Raw genomic sequence first — 14319 nt, 5'->3', positions numbered from 1 at the left:
GCTTTTTGATATTTTTGGTTTCACTTCAATTGAAACCATGTGGTAGAATTTCCAGGTATGGCATGAATGGGGCAGGAGCAGGTGCCTAGAGGGAAAGGCTGGTTTTGTTTGGTTTTGTTTCTTAATTTGTTTTTAGTGGATGGGTGGGGATGGGGGCAAGAATAAGAAGTTTATTGCCCTAATCATGCCAAAAGACTGATTCAAGATGATTTTCCTGCTGTTCTAAGAGGAATAGACTTAGATAAATTACATTATAATTGGTTCCCCTGATACCATCTCCCACTCTAAGTAAAGCCAACGGGTGGTAAGGGTCCTTTTATCCTTTCTTGTATTATGCCAAAGACTAGACTTGTTTTCACTGAAAATTATAAATAAATGAAGCTTGGTACAGCCATAATGATTTGAGTCCGTATACCATTTTATCCATAGAATGCAAAACTCATCCCCGCAACCCTATTCACCAGGAGCCTTGAAGCATTTTGTTTACTCCAAAGGACTTGTCAAGGAAGTACAGTTTTTGTTTTGCCTTCTTATTTAGTCAGTTTGGTCACATTTATTTAAAAAAAAAAAAATGAAAACCACCATCCTTTATATGTTGATATAACTATTTGATTTGATATAATCTGTGTTGTTTAACAGGTTCCTGTAAGCAAGCTTGCAAGTGTATTTTGTGTACATTTTATCTGAGGTGAAAATGAAAATTCTAAAGAGAAAATATTTTAAAAGATATTGTATTTATGTTGCTTGTGTTGTAGAATAAAGATTCAAATGCATCAGAAAAATCTGATACGTGAAACCATTTTCTTCACTGAATAAATATATCAAAATATGTAAATATCCTGTTTACAGAATTCTGCTAAATGAACTAGGTTCCTTTCCTTGGCGTTTCATAACTCTGAAGAAACTCCCCCTTCCAATTCTATAATACAGAGATAGTCACTTGACAATTTGGTGAATGCCTAGAAAATACATTTGAAGAAAAATATATATATAACATAGTATTATATATTATATACAGTATTATACTACATTATACATAATATTTACTATATATATCTACTACATATATACCATTGTTTCCTTTTTAAAGAGAGGGCTTATTTTACAATATTATTTTGATGTTTTTCTTCATAAGAATGGATATCAAATTCATGTTATCAGTAGATATTATGTAGTTTATTCATTTAAAAGAACTAAACGAATGTATTACCTTGATTGTTCATAAACAACCAAATCCCTAAATAGGAATATTGTTATTAAAAGGTAATATTAAAAAGAAAAATACAACCGCTTTTAACTTCATTATCTTATTGGATTGCAGTTTTTAAATTGACTCTTTCAAAAGCTTATTAATAGTATAAGCCTAGGAATCATCATACCCAAATTGTGGAAAACTGCTATTTGGCCACTAGAGGGATAAAAGCCGTACAAAATGGATGGAATTTGTGTATATGACCTTAAGTCATAATTCTATCATTCTGTCATACGCTCTGGTAATCTCACAGCTGTACTGCTAAGACTCAGCCCCTTCCATTGTATGAACAAAATAAATCTAAAATAGACACTAACATACTTTGCATAAGGAAATCACCAACAAGGGACCAGCCATGTTCATAGAGACAGCTGTGGCAGCGCAGAGAGGGCCTTGGACCTTAGCCAGAAAAGCTGACTTCACATACTACACTTTGCCCCTTCCTGGGAGTAGGAAGACCAGACAACACTTGCATACAGAGTTCAAGGTTCCTGCTCTGTAACGTGAAAGATAACGTGAAAGCCCCGATGTTGCAGTGCTTTGTAAATGCTAATGCCTAATAGGTGCTAACTACTATTTGTTAGAGAATAACCCATTTCATAACTAGCCCCACTATTCTGCAAGATGATTTATACTTGAGATCTATTGCGTACATATCCTTGACATTCACATCCATGAATGCACTACAACACAGCTTAACGTCTTGTGCCAATCTTATAAGAGGAGGTCAGCAGGTCAGATGCAGATCTCGTTAGCCGAACACTTTGGAAATAAATTCGAGGTCAATACCAATTCTTCCATTATTAATATCCAGCAATAAATACAATATGTACATAAATCTATATGTATTTCTTTAGAGACTTGATATGCTTCAACTATTTGGCTTATGATCAAAACTTCTATTATGATTTAGCTTTGATAAATATTTTATATCACTCATTAGAAAATTCACTTTCCCATCCAGCTTAAAGATAGGTTCAATACGTAAGTGAAAATAAAATTGAAGTATAATGCAATATTGTGGCTTTCACATATTGACCGACATTCCTATTATCTCGAGCCTTTGGAAGAGCACTCTAAGCTCTTCCCTTGTTTGTTTTTATTTATAGATTCCTAGTTACCACATCCAGTCATCTGTGCCCTGAGTCTGCCCTGCTAACTTAATCTGGTTGCACAAAATGTTTTGTTGTCAGAGAAACAAACTATTTAGTTTAATGGTCTCATCCAAACTCAGAGATGGTACCAACATAATAAAATCCCAGAAAAATGTATAAGCAGTTTCTAAATCACAAAAAAAGTATTATTTCAAGATGAAGGGATCAGATTTACAACAGTTTAGGAGCAGAGAACTCAAATATTGAACTTTGATTTTGATATGGTTTCCTAGTCTTCTTTATATCAATATATTATTTGCTATATTATTTGTCTTTCCAGCAGAGAATAATCTTAAAGAAAATAAATTAGATGTTAAATGTTGTGATGCAGAAGGCTCCATTATAACTCAACTTGAAAAAGTGAGTATTGAAGTTAATTTACCAATTACAAAGGAAAAGATACTGTTAGCTACATTAGAGTTAAAAGTTCAACATTCTAAGGTTTGTTTTAATCTGCTCCTAAGATGGCCATCAAATCAGTAAGTATTAATGAATTTTCTAATTAATAATAAATAACAAAAATAACATTCTTCTCAAACCCTAAAATAGATTCATTTTTGAAGTAGAAGGAATATATATTATTACAAATCCCTCTCAGATCAAAACCATTTAGAAATAGATTTCTTGGAAAACTGAGCATAGCTGACATCTGTTCAGTATCTATTCAAGTAGATGATTGGCTTGGGGTTCACTGCTCCAGGAGAGGGATAGGGATATGATGGGGTGGAATGACAAAAAGTTGCCTGTGAGATTCTCTGGCTCTTATATTCTGAAAGAGAGAGAGAGGGAGAGGGAGAGGGAGGGAGAGGGGGAGGGAGGGAGAGGGGAAGGGGGAGAGAGAGTTTAATTGTGGGTTTTGAGGGAAGGGTGTCATGGAAAGGGAGAAGGAAGACAAACTCTCTAGGGTAGAAACATGAGAGAAAAGAAATCCTTCCTCTTTGATTAGAGCTGAATTCCCAGGGTTGGAAGGAAGAGGAAGAAGAGGTTTAACAGCAGAAAGTCTGCAGGTCAGGAAGGACCCCTGCACTGGCAAAACTATAAGAAAAAGCATTCCTGCCTGGTATTCCCTGGCTGCAGTCAGGCCAGATAGCCTGGGAAAAACGTCCCAATCCCTAGGTATGTCAGAGAGTAGCAGAAAGATCTCCACACACCAATTCATGGTGTAGAAGTAAGAATGATCAGCCACCCTGGCAGAATGGAGGCTCAGAACACTTTTTAGGTGAGTTAGAAGAAAATAAAGAAAATTGAAATGTGATACATGAACTTTGTGGACTGAGATTTACACCAGCTTTTGCAGTGAATAATCTAAAATCACGGTATGTCTAGTTTTGCAAGGCAATTGGAATTGGGGGGTGGGGAGGCAGAGACAGCTGCCCCTACAAATGCAAATTTATTTCCAAGGAAATGCCGACAGAGTTGGCACTTGACGAGCCCTCCCAAGTCCAATGCCGTTGGCCCTTGGCAGCATCAGAAAGGTTTCTGCCTCTTTGGGAATAAGGCTGCCTCATCAGATCATCTTCCACTGAGGTCCCAGATTCTCTCCCCTGAGATGTGTGAGCTAGTTTGACAGAGTAGAGTTTGGTTCCTCCCATCTGGAGGCCCCAGATGCTGTAAGTAAACCAAATGTGTCCTCCACCTGATTCCCTAGCCTCCCTTCTAGTTGCTTCCAGGTAAACCTGGGCATCTCACCTCCCTTCTGCCAGTGGCTGCATTAGTCCCACTTCATGTTTTAGTTAACCGGCAAAAGACATCGCCCACTCCATGTAGATTGCAGCCAAATTCAGTCTTAGAACTGTATATTATTTCTTTATATAATCTCCGTAAGGAACATAACAGGACAAAAGCTTACTGAGTGACTCAATCTTTATGAAAAACATGCCTCTCCGTACCTCCGACTTATACATCTGCACCAGCTCAGCTACCCTGGACAGTCTCAAATTGTAATGTAAATAAGAACCATTTGATTGACTGTTGAACTTGCAGGTGTCCAGGCCTTACCATAGAAATGCTCACAGTAAGAATGATGCAGGCCTCAGGGATCTGCATTTTGACAAGCTTTCAACAGGATTCCTATGGATCACTCTTCAAAAATTATTCTATGTTTAGTCTTATTCTAAGAATCTAGTTCTAAGAATCTGATGTATAATCTGACCTAAAATTAAAAGGCTGTAAGTTTGGTCCCTCAAAGGAATAGTGTAGGTAGAGGCCCAGAAGTGGGTAGCAGTTGTTTAAGCATTTAACCCCCCAGGTAGATTCACTTTAAAGCAGAGATTTGTGACCTGGGGTGTGCAAAGAATTAGGAGATTCTTAAACAAGAAAGGGAAAAAGGATAGCCTTATTTTTACTGACTTCTAACTGAAATTTAACATGTCTTTCAATTTGTAATGTAGGCAACAAACCACAGTGATGATGGCAGGCCCAGTGACTTGTTACCCATGAAGTCACAGATCTTTTCCTATTGCAGGTCCCTCAAAATTCTCATATGTGGTAAGCACTAGAGTTGCTGTCAGAACCACTGCTAGATCTTGTCATTTAATGTGTTAATGGGGAAGAATACCTATATATTACTGTTTCAAAAATTGAGTATTTTGACAGCTACATTGGTTTCCTTTGTAATAAAATGTATTTTAGTCTATGCATTTAAAGTTATTTCAAATCCTTAATATTACTCTCAAAAGGGATTCATAGACCTCCCCAAACTGCAAAGGAATCTGTGGCACAATAGTCAGTGAAAGAAATTCTGTCCTAGGATTATCATAATGAAGGATGGCTGTAAATCTAGGGTAAACTCATCAAGTTATGTTTGGGACAGGTGCATTTTCTCTCATGTCACCTTGTATTCTATTGTGATCACCTGGGAATCAGGAGCCCTAACTCCCAGTCTTAGATCAACACAGTGTGTTTGTAAGCAAATTACCTCTCCGAGTCTCATTCCCTCGTCTCCTACGTGACATGGCTCGTGAAGTGATTGCCAACATCCGGTAAAATATAAACAACTCAGTTTCCCTGACCAGAATTCTGAAAGGCAGCTCCTGTAAACTCTCACAAAGGCTCCTGCTTTGAAGATATTCAAATGAGGAACAGTGCACAGATTTTTTCGTACTAAGAAGTATCTCCCTACTATAAAGTTTACATACAGTTCTGTATGTAGTCATGAATTTCATACATTTTTTAAAAAATTCCACTTGGTCTGGTTTTTAAAGCACTGTAAGAAAAAATATTTAACATTTAACAACAGAAAAATGCAATGTTTTAATGTCAGGATTGGCCCATTAAATTAAAAAAAAATACTAGTCTCATGTAATAAATTTTAAAATTGCTTTGAATTAGGAACATTTCAAAAATAAAAATAGACCTAACAATGTTTAAAGATGAAATGGGTAACATATAAATCAAAAGAATGAATTTTAAATTCTTATCCAGATTTGGCACCCTATAAATGAATATACCAACCCTTAGATGTCTGGAACCTATTTGACTGCTAATTACTAAGCTACTATTCATTCTAAAATATTCAATAACTAATATTGGCAATGACTTTACTAGGGAAACCTGGTAGATAAATGGTCAAACTCATTTATTATCACAGTCTCATACTATTAGTCAACAGACTATGCAAAAAATCTAGGAGAATTTTACCTACAACACCAATAATGGGCAGCCAGTGTTGACTATTTAATCATTTCTTCATTTTTTTTTTTGTTATTTTCATTTTTAAAATGAATTTATAGACCACTGAAGTAAGCATTTTCTTAAGAAAGGTGAGACTAAGAGGACAGAACTTTCCAGAGGAACAGGAGTCTCTGCTACTCTATGTTTAAGCTTGTCATAGAAAGAATATTTCCTGTCTGAATGGAGCATCAGATGGCAAGGAACCCAAACAAGCCCCCAAAACCACATCCTCACTATCTCAATACCCAGACTGTGCTAGACAACGTACTTACAATATGTCCTCTCATTTCACCAAACACTGCAAGGTAAGGTTCTCAGATCACATTTTACAGGTGGAAAGTTAAGGCTCCAAAAAATAGAAGGGGGCATAAGTTGCTGAAGGTCACAGGGCTAGCAACTGGCAGAGCTAGATCGAACCCAGATCAGCCTAACCACAAAGCCATGCTCTCTCCATCACATGATAGCTTGGGGTAAAAATGAAAATGAAATTAACAATCTGGATAAAACCCTGTCCAGTGCAGCATCTCCAACCTCAATCAGTTGAAATCACCCACAGACCTAAATTTCAAACCTTTTCTTAAAACCTGTACTCTCAAAATAGTTGTGTTACACTAGTCCTCACGATGAGAGCTGGCCTGGTGTCATGACCATGGGAAATACAGAATAAACCCATCTGCTATAAAAATAAGCATCATGAAATTCAACTGATGGTTGTATTCAACCCAACAATCTAGCATTTGCTAAAGGAAAACTTGAGGGAGCTAATACTGAAGACAAACTAAAAGGTCATTTTAAATATCCACAACTTTTAGAATTTCTAATTTTATTCCTGCATTAGGTTATGCTACTGAGAAGCAACGTATTTAGACCAAATTATCTCAGCTTCCTTTAGAAATGCCTTCACTGAATTAAGATTTAATGTCATGCCCGCAGCTTTTAAAAAGGGTCGATATGAGAAATCGCCAAATTTGTCTTCCATAAATCTATATTAATAGCAGGTGCCCATTACATTACTCATTTGTTTTCTTATATAAAGAACCATGAGGCCCATTTTTCCAGAATTCAAAACCAGAGTCTTTGATAACAATTATCTGATCGTGCATTAACTATTGACTTTTCCAGAAAAAATGGGTGCTTACTTGTTTTAGTTTTTACCTTAACTTCAGAGCTAAATTCAGGCTCATGCAGAGAAGTGTGCTAAGGAGTAATGGAAGAACAACCCACCGGGCCCATGTTACTTACTGCGTATCTTAACTCAGCTTATTTACTCTTTACAACAATTCAACAAAGTCCTTTCAATTCATGTCACTTTATTGCAAGGAAAGTATACTGAGATAACTTTCCTAAGCCTGCCCAGCTAGAAAATAGTCAGAATTCAAGACCAGGTCTGATTCAAAGTTCATTACTTCCAGCCATGTGGAAAGAATTATTTCACTCTTATCCTCTGGAAGTACCCATTTCCCTGCCCTTTAGGGTTTTTTTGTTTTTTGTTTTTGGCTGTGTTGGGTCTTCGTTGCTGCACGCGGGCTTTCTCTAGTTGCAGTGAGCGGGGGCTACTCTTCACTGTGGTGCACGGGCTTCTCATTGCAATGGCTTCTCTTGTTGTGGAGCACAGGCTCCAGGCACACGGGCTCAGCAGTTGTGCCTCGTGGGTTCTAGAGCGCAGGCTCAGTAGTTGTGGTGTACGGGCTCAGTTGCTCTGCGGCATGTGGGATCTTCCCGAACCAGGACTTGAACCCGTGTGCCCTGCATTGGCAGGCGGATTCTTAACCACTGCGCCACCAGGGAAGCGCTGCCCTTTAGTTTTAAATTGTTTTTATTTATGAACAACCTTAAAGCCTTTTTGTAAGCAAGTAATATATAAATCACATGTAAATAAAATATTTTCCCAAGAAACATGTGATCTAGCTAACTCTATGATACAACTAAAACCATGCCCCACAGGGTTAAAGAGCCCATCCTGAAACTGTGCCCCATAGGCTTAACAGAAACTGGTGACTATGAGAAATACTTGAGCTTGTCTTACAGAACAGTGGGTAAGGGAATAGCTTGTTAAAAACCCACCGGCTGGGCTTCCCTGGTGGTGCAGTGGTTGAGACTCCTCCTGCCAATGCAGAGAACACGGGTTCGAGCCCTGGTCTGGGAAGATCCCACATGCCATGGAGCAACTGGGCCTGTGAGCCACAACTACTGAGCCTGCGCGTCTGGAGCCTGTGCTCCGCAACAAGAGAGGCCATGATAGTGAGAGGCCCGTGCACCGCAACGAAGAGTGGCCCCTGCTTGCCGCAACTAGAGGAAGCCCACGCACAGAAACGAAGACCCAACACAGCCAAAAATTAATTAATTAATTAATTATTTTTTTTAAAAAAAGAATTCATCTAGGACAATGTAAAATTATAAGAAAAAAAAAAAAACAACCCACCGGCTGCAGGACAGAAGGGAGTGGCATGATATATTTAAGGTGATGAAAGGGAAAAACCTACAACCAAGAATACTCAACCCAGCAAGGCTCTTGTTCAGATTAGATGGAGAAGTTAAAAGTTTTACAAACAAGCAAAAGCTAAAAGAATTCAGCACCATCAAACCAGCTTTACAACAAATGCTAAAGGAACTTCTCTAGGTGGAAGAGAAAAGGCCACAACTAGAAACAAGAAAATTACAAAATGGGAAAGCTCACCCGAAAAGGCAAACATTCAGTAAAGGTAGGAAATCATCCACACACAAACATGATATCTAAACCAGTAATCATGAGAGGAGGAGAGTACAAATGCAGGATATTTGAAATGCATTTGCATTAAGAGACCAGCATGAATCTAGAAAAACTGTAGAGATGAATGTTTTGCAAAGCAGAAACAGAGACACAGATGTAGAGAACTTATGGATACCAAGGGGTGAAGGGGGGTGGGATGAACTGGGAGATTGGGATTGACATATATACACTACTATGTATAAAATAGATAACTAATGAGAACCTACTGTATAGCACAGGGAACTCTACTCAATGCTCTGTGGTGACCTAAATGGAAAGGAAATCTAAAAAAGAGGGGATATATGTATACATATAAGTGATTCACCTTGCTGTACAGCAGAAACACAACATTGTAAAGCAACTATACTCCAATAAAATGAATTTTAAAAAAAGAAATTAAGAGACCAGAAACTTAAAACATTCATGTATATACAGAGACTGCTATATCAAAACCTCATGGTAACTGCACACCAAAAATCTATAACAGAAAAAAAAAGAAAAAGGAATCCAAGCACAACACTAAAGAAAGTCATCAAATCACAAGAGAACAAAAGAGGAAAGGAAGAAAAAAGACCTAAAAAAACAAATCCAAAACAATTAACAAAATGGCAATAAGAATATACATATCGATAATTACCTTAAATGTAAACAGATTAAATGCTCCAACAGTGAAAAGCTGAAAGCTTTTCCTCTAAGATCAGGAACAACACAAGGATGTCACCACTTTTATTTTGTTGTATGGATACAAAAATAAGACCCATATACTATGCTGTCTATAAGAGACCCACCTCAAATCTAGACACACATACAGACTGAAAGTGAGGAGATGGAGAAAGGTATTCCAACACAAATGGAAATCAAAAGAAAGCTGGAGTAGCAATACTGGTATCAGACAAAATAGACTTCAAAATAAAGACTGTTACAAGAGACAAAAAGGACACTACATAATGATCAAGGGATCAATCTGAGAAGAAGATACAACAACTGTAAATGTATATGCACCCAACATAGTAACACCTCAATATATAAGACAAATGTTAACAGACATAAAAGGAGAAATCGACGGTAGCACAATAATAGTGGGAACATTACATCTCACTTACATCAATGGACAGATCATCCAGACAGAAAATCAATAAGGAAACACAGGCCTTAAATGACACATTACACCAGATGGACTTAAAATAGAGAAAGCATTCCATTTGAAAGAAGCAGAATACACATTCTTTTCAAGTGCACATGGAACATTCTCCAGGACAGATCACATGCTGGGCTACAAAGCAAGCCTCAGTACATTTAAGAAAACTGAAATTGTATCAAGCATCTTTTCCAACCACAATGCTATGAGATTAGAAATCAACTACAAGCAAGAAACTGCAAAAAAACACAAACACGTGAAGGCTAAACAATATGCTACTAAACAACCAATGGATCACTGAAGAATTCAAAGAGGAAATTAAAAAATACCTAGAGACAAATGAAAACATGCTGATCTAAAACCTATGGGATGCAGCAAAAGCAGTTGTAAGAGGGAAGTTTATAGAGAAACAATCTTACCTTAGGAAACAAGAAAAGTCTCAAACAACCTAACCTTACACATAAAGCAACTAGAGAAAGAAGAACAAACAAAACCTAAAGTTAGGAGAAGGAAGGAAGTCATAAAGATCAGAGCAGAAATAAATGAAATACAGACAAAGAAAACAATAGAAAAGAACAATGAAACTAAAAGCTGGTTCTTTAAAAACATAAACAAAACTGATAAACCCTTAGCCAGACTCATAAAGAAAAAAAGGGAGAGGGCCCAAATCAATAAAAGTACAATGAAAAAGGAGAAGTTACAACTGACACCACAGAAATACAAAGGACCATAAGAGACTACTATAAGCAACTATATGCCAATAAAATGGACAACCAAGAAGAAATGGACAAATTCTTAGAAAGATACAATCTCCCAAAACTGAACCAGGAAGAAATAGAAAATATGAACAGACCAGTCACAAGTACTGAGATTGAATCTGTGATTTAAAAACTTCCAACAAACAAAAGTCCAGTACTAGATGGCTTCACAGGAGAATTCTATCAAACATTTAGAGAAGAGTTAACACCTATCCTTCTGAAACTATTTCAAAAAATTGAAAAGGAAGGAATGCTTCGTAATTCATTCTATGAGGCCACCATCACCCTGATACCAAAACCAGACAAAGATACCACCAGAAAAAGGAAATTAAAGGTCAATATCACTGATGAACATAGATCCAAAAATCCTCAACAAAATACTAGCAAACCGAATCCAACAATACATTAAAAGGACCATACACCATGATCAAGTGGGATTTATCCCAGGGATGCAAGGATTTTTCAATATATGCAAATCAATCAGTGTGACACACCACATTAACAAATTGAAGAATAAAAACCACATGATCATCTCAGTAGATGCAGAAAAAGCTTTTGATAAAATTCAACATTTATTTATAAAAACTCTCCAGGAAGTGGGCATAGAGGGAACATACCTCAACATAATAAAGGCCATATATGACAAACCCACACCTAACATTATACTCAACAGTGAAAAGCTGAAAGCTTTTCCTCTAAGATCAGGAACAACACAAGGATGTCACCACTTTTATTCAACATAGTTTTGGAAGTCCTAGCCACAGCAATCAGAGAAGAAAAAGAAATAAAGGGAATCCAAAGCGGAAAAGAAGAAGTAAAACTGTCACTGTTTGCAGATGACCTGATACTATACGTAGAAAATCCTAAAGACGATACCAGAAAACTACTAGAGCTCATCAATGAATTCGGTAAAGTTGCAGGATACAAATTAGTACACAGAAATCTGTTGCATTTCTATACACTAACAACAAAAGTTCAGAAAGAGAAATTAAAGAAACAATCCCATTTACCATCACATCAAAAAGAATAAAATATCTAGGAATAAACCTACCTAAGGAGGCAAAGGACCTGTAGTATTCCAAAAACTATGAGAGGTTGATGAAAGAAAATGAAGATGACACAAACAAATGGAAAGATATACCATGTTCTTGGATTGGAAGAATCAATAGTGTCAAAATGACTACACTACCCAAGGCAAGCTACAGATTCAATGCAATTCCTATCAAATTACCAATGACATTCTTCACAGAACTAGAACAAAAACACTTAAATTTGTATGAAAACACAAGAGACTGAATAGCCAACACAATCTTGAGAAAGAATATCAGAGCTGGAGAAATCAGGCTCTCTGACTTAAGTCTATACTATAAAGCTACAGTAATCAACAAAGTATGGTACTGGCACAAAAACAGAAATATAGATCAATGGAACAGGATAGAAAGCCCAGCAATAAAACCACACACCTACAGTCAATTAATCTACAACAAGGAGGCAAGATTATACAATGGAGAAAAGACAGTCTCTTCAATAAGTGGTGCTGGAAAAACTGGACAGCTACATGTAAAAGAATGAAATTAGAACATTCCCTAACACTATACACAAAAATAAACTCAAAATGGATTAAAGACCTAAATGTAAGATCAGATACTGTAAAACTCCTAGAGGAAAACATAGGCATAACACCTTTTGACATAAATTGCAGAAATATCTTTTTGAATCCACCTCTTAGAGTAATGAAAATAAAAACAAAAATAAACAAATGGGACCTAAGTAAACTTAAGATCTTTTGCACAGCAAAGGAAACCATAAACAAAGTGAAAAGACAACCCACAGAATGGGAAAAAATATTTGCAAATGATGCAACCGACAAGGGATTAATCTCCAAAATATACAAACAGCTGATGCATCTCAATATCAAAAAAAAAAAACAAAACCCAACCCAATCAAAAAATGGGCAGCAGATCTCAATAGACATTTCTCCAAAAAAGACATATAGGTGGCCAAAAAGCACATGAAAAGACGCTCAACATCACTAATTATTAGAGAAATGCAAATCAAAACTACAATGAGGCATCACCTCACACCAGTCAGAATGGTCATCATCAAAAAGTCTACAAATAATTAATGCTGGAGAGGGTGTAGAGAAAAGGGAACCCTCCTACACTGTTGGTGGGAATGTAAATTGGTACAGCCACTATGGAGAACAGTATGGAGGTTCCTTAAAAAAACTAAAAATATAGTTACCATATGATCCTGCAATCCCACTCTGGAGAAAACTCTAATTCAAAAAGATACATGAACCCCAATGTTCACTGCATAACTATTTACAATAGCCCAGACATGGAAGCATCCTAAATGTTCATTGACAGAGGAATGGATAAAGAAGATGTGGTACATACATACAATGGAATATTACTCAGCCATAAAAAAGAATGAAATAATGCCATTTGCAGCAACATGGATGGACCTGGAGATTATCATACTAAGTGAAGTAAGTCAGAGAAAGAACAACAAATATCATATTATATCGCTTACATGTGGAATCTGAAAAGAATGATACAAATGAACTTATTTACAAAATAGAAACAGACTCACAGCCTTCAAAAACAAACTTATGGTTACCAAAGGGGAAAGGTGGTGGGGAGGGATAAATTAGGAGTTCAGGATTAACATATACACACTACTATATATAAAACAGATAATCAACAAGGACCTACTGTATAGCACAGGGAACTCTATTCAATATTCTGTAATAACCTATATGGGAAAAGAATCTTAAAAAGAATGGATATATATATATATGTATATGTATAACTGAATCACTTTGCTGTACACCTGAAACCAACTAGACTCCAATATAAAATAAAAATTTTTCTAAAAAGGACCTACTGTATAGCAAATAAATAAATAAATAAATAAATAAATCTTTTATAACAACAACAAAAAAGGCAGAGATCTATAATACACAAATGGTCATTTCCTATAGGCAGATCTCATCCTGTCTTGGCCCAAATTCCAGTGTAGTTTATCTTTCTGGTCTTATCTTTCAAATCTGTTATGCGGAGCTGTGAGCAATAAAAATATGGTATAATTTAAAGAAATTAATTTGGGGGATTTACAACTACAGAGGAAAGCATATTTTTCTCCCATAATAATTTCTATCCCAAAGACATGGCCCTCACTGGACATATTTTTATAGAAAAATATATTAAACTCCATGCCATAAAAATATCAGGGCTGGTGGCATTCATCATCACAATTAACCAGTACTTATTAAGCACCTACCATAGGACAACACAGAATGAAGTCACAGGTTGTCCCTATGGATAGACTTTGAAGTAGGCAAAGAACACTAAATTAACAGCTAGGGCTTGGGAGATTTGTTTTTGACTTTGTCATTGACAAGCTTTATGGCTTAGGCATGTTGCTTACTACTTCCGAGTCTCAGGTTTTGTATCTGTATAATTAAACAGATGGAAGAGGTTTTAAGAGAATGAGGGAAAACTATGTATAGAAGCCTCCTAGAAACATTTCTTAGTTCAAGCTAATCACCATCATTTTATTCTTCACGTCAGTGATTGGTTTAAGAGTGTTCC

This window comes from Balaenoptera physalus (assembly GCF_965194825.1).
Source record: "Balaenoptera physalus genome assembly, chromosome: 9".
Taxonomy (NCBI): Eukaryota; Metazoa; Chordata; class Mammalia; order Artiodactyla; family Balaenopteridae; genus Balaenoptera; species Balaenoptera physalus.
The sequence above is the reverse complement of the archived record's forward strand: the minus strand, read 5'-3'. Positions refer to the sequence as shown.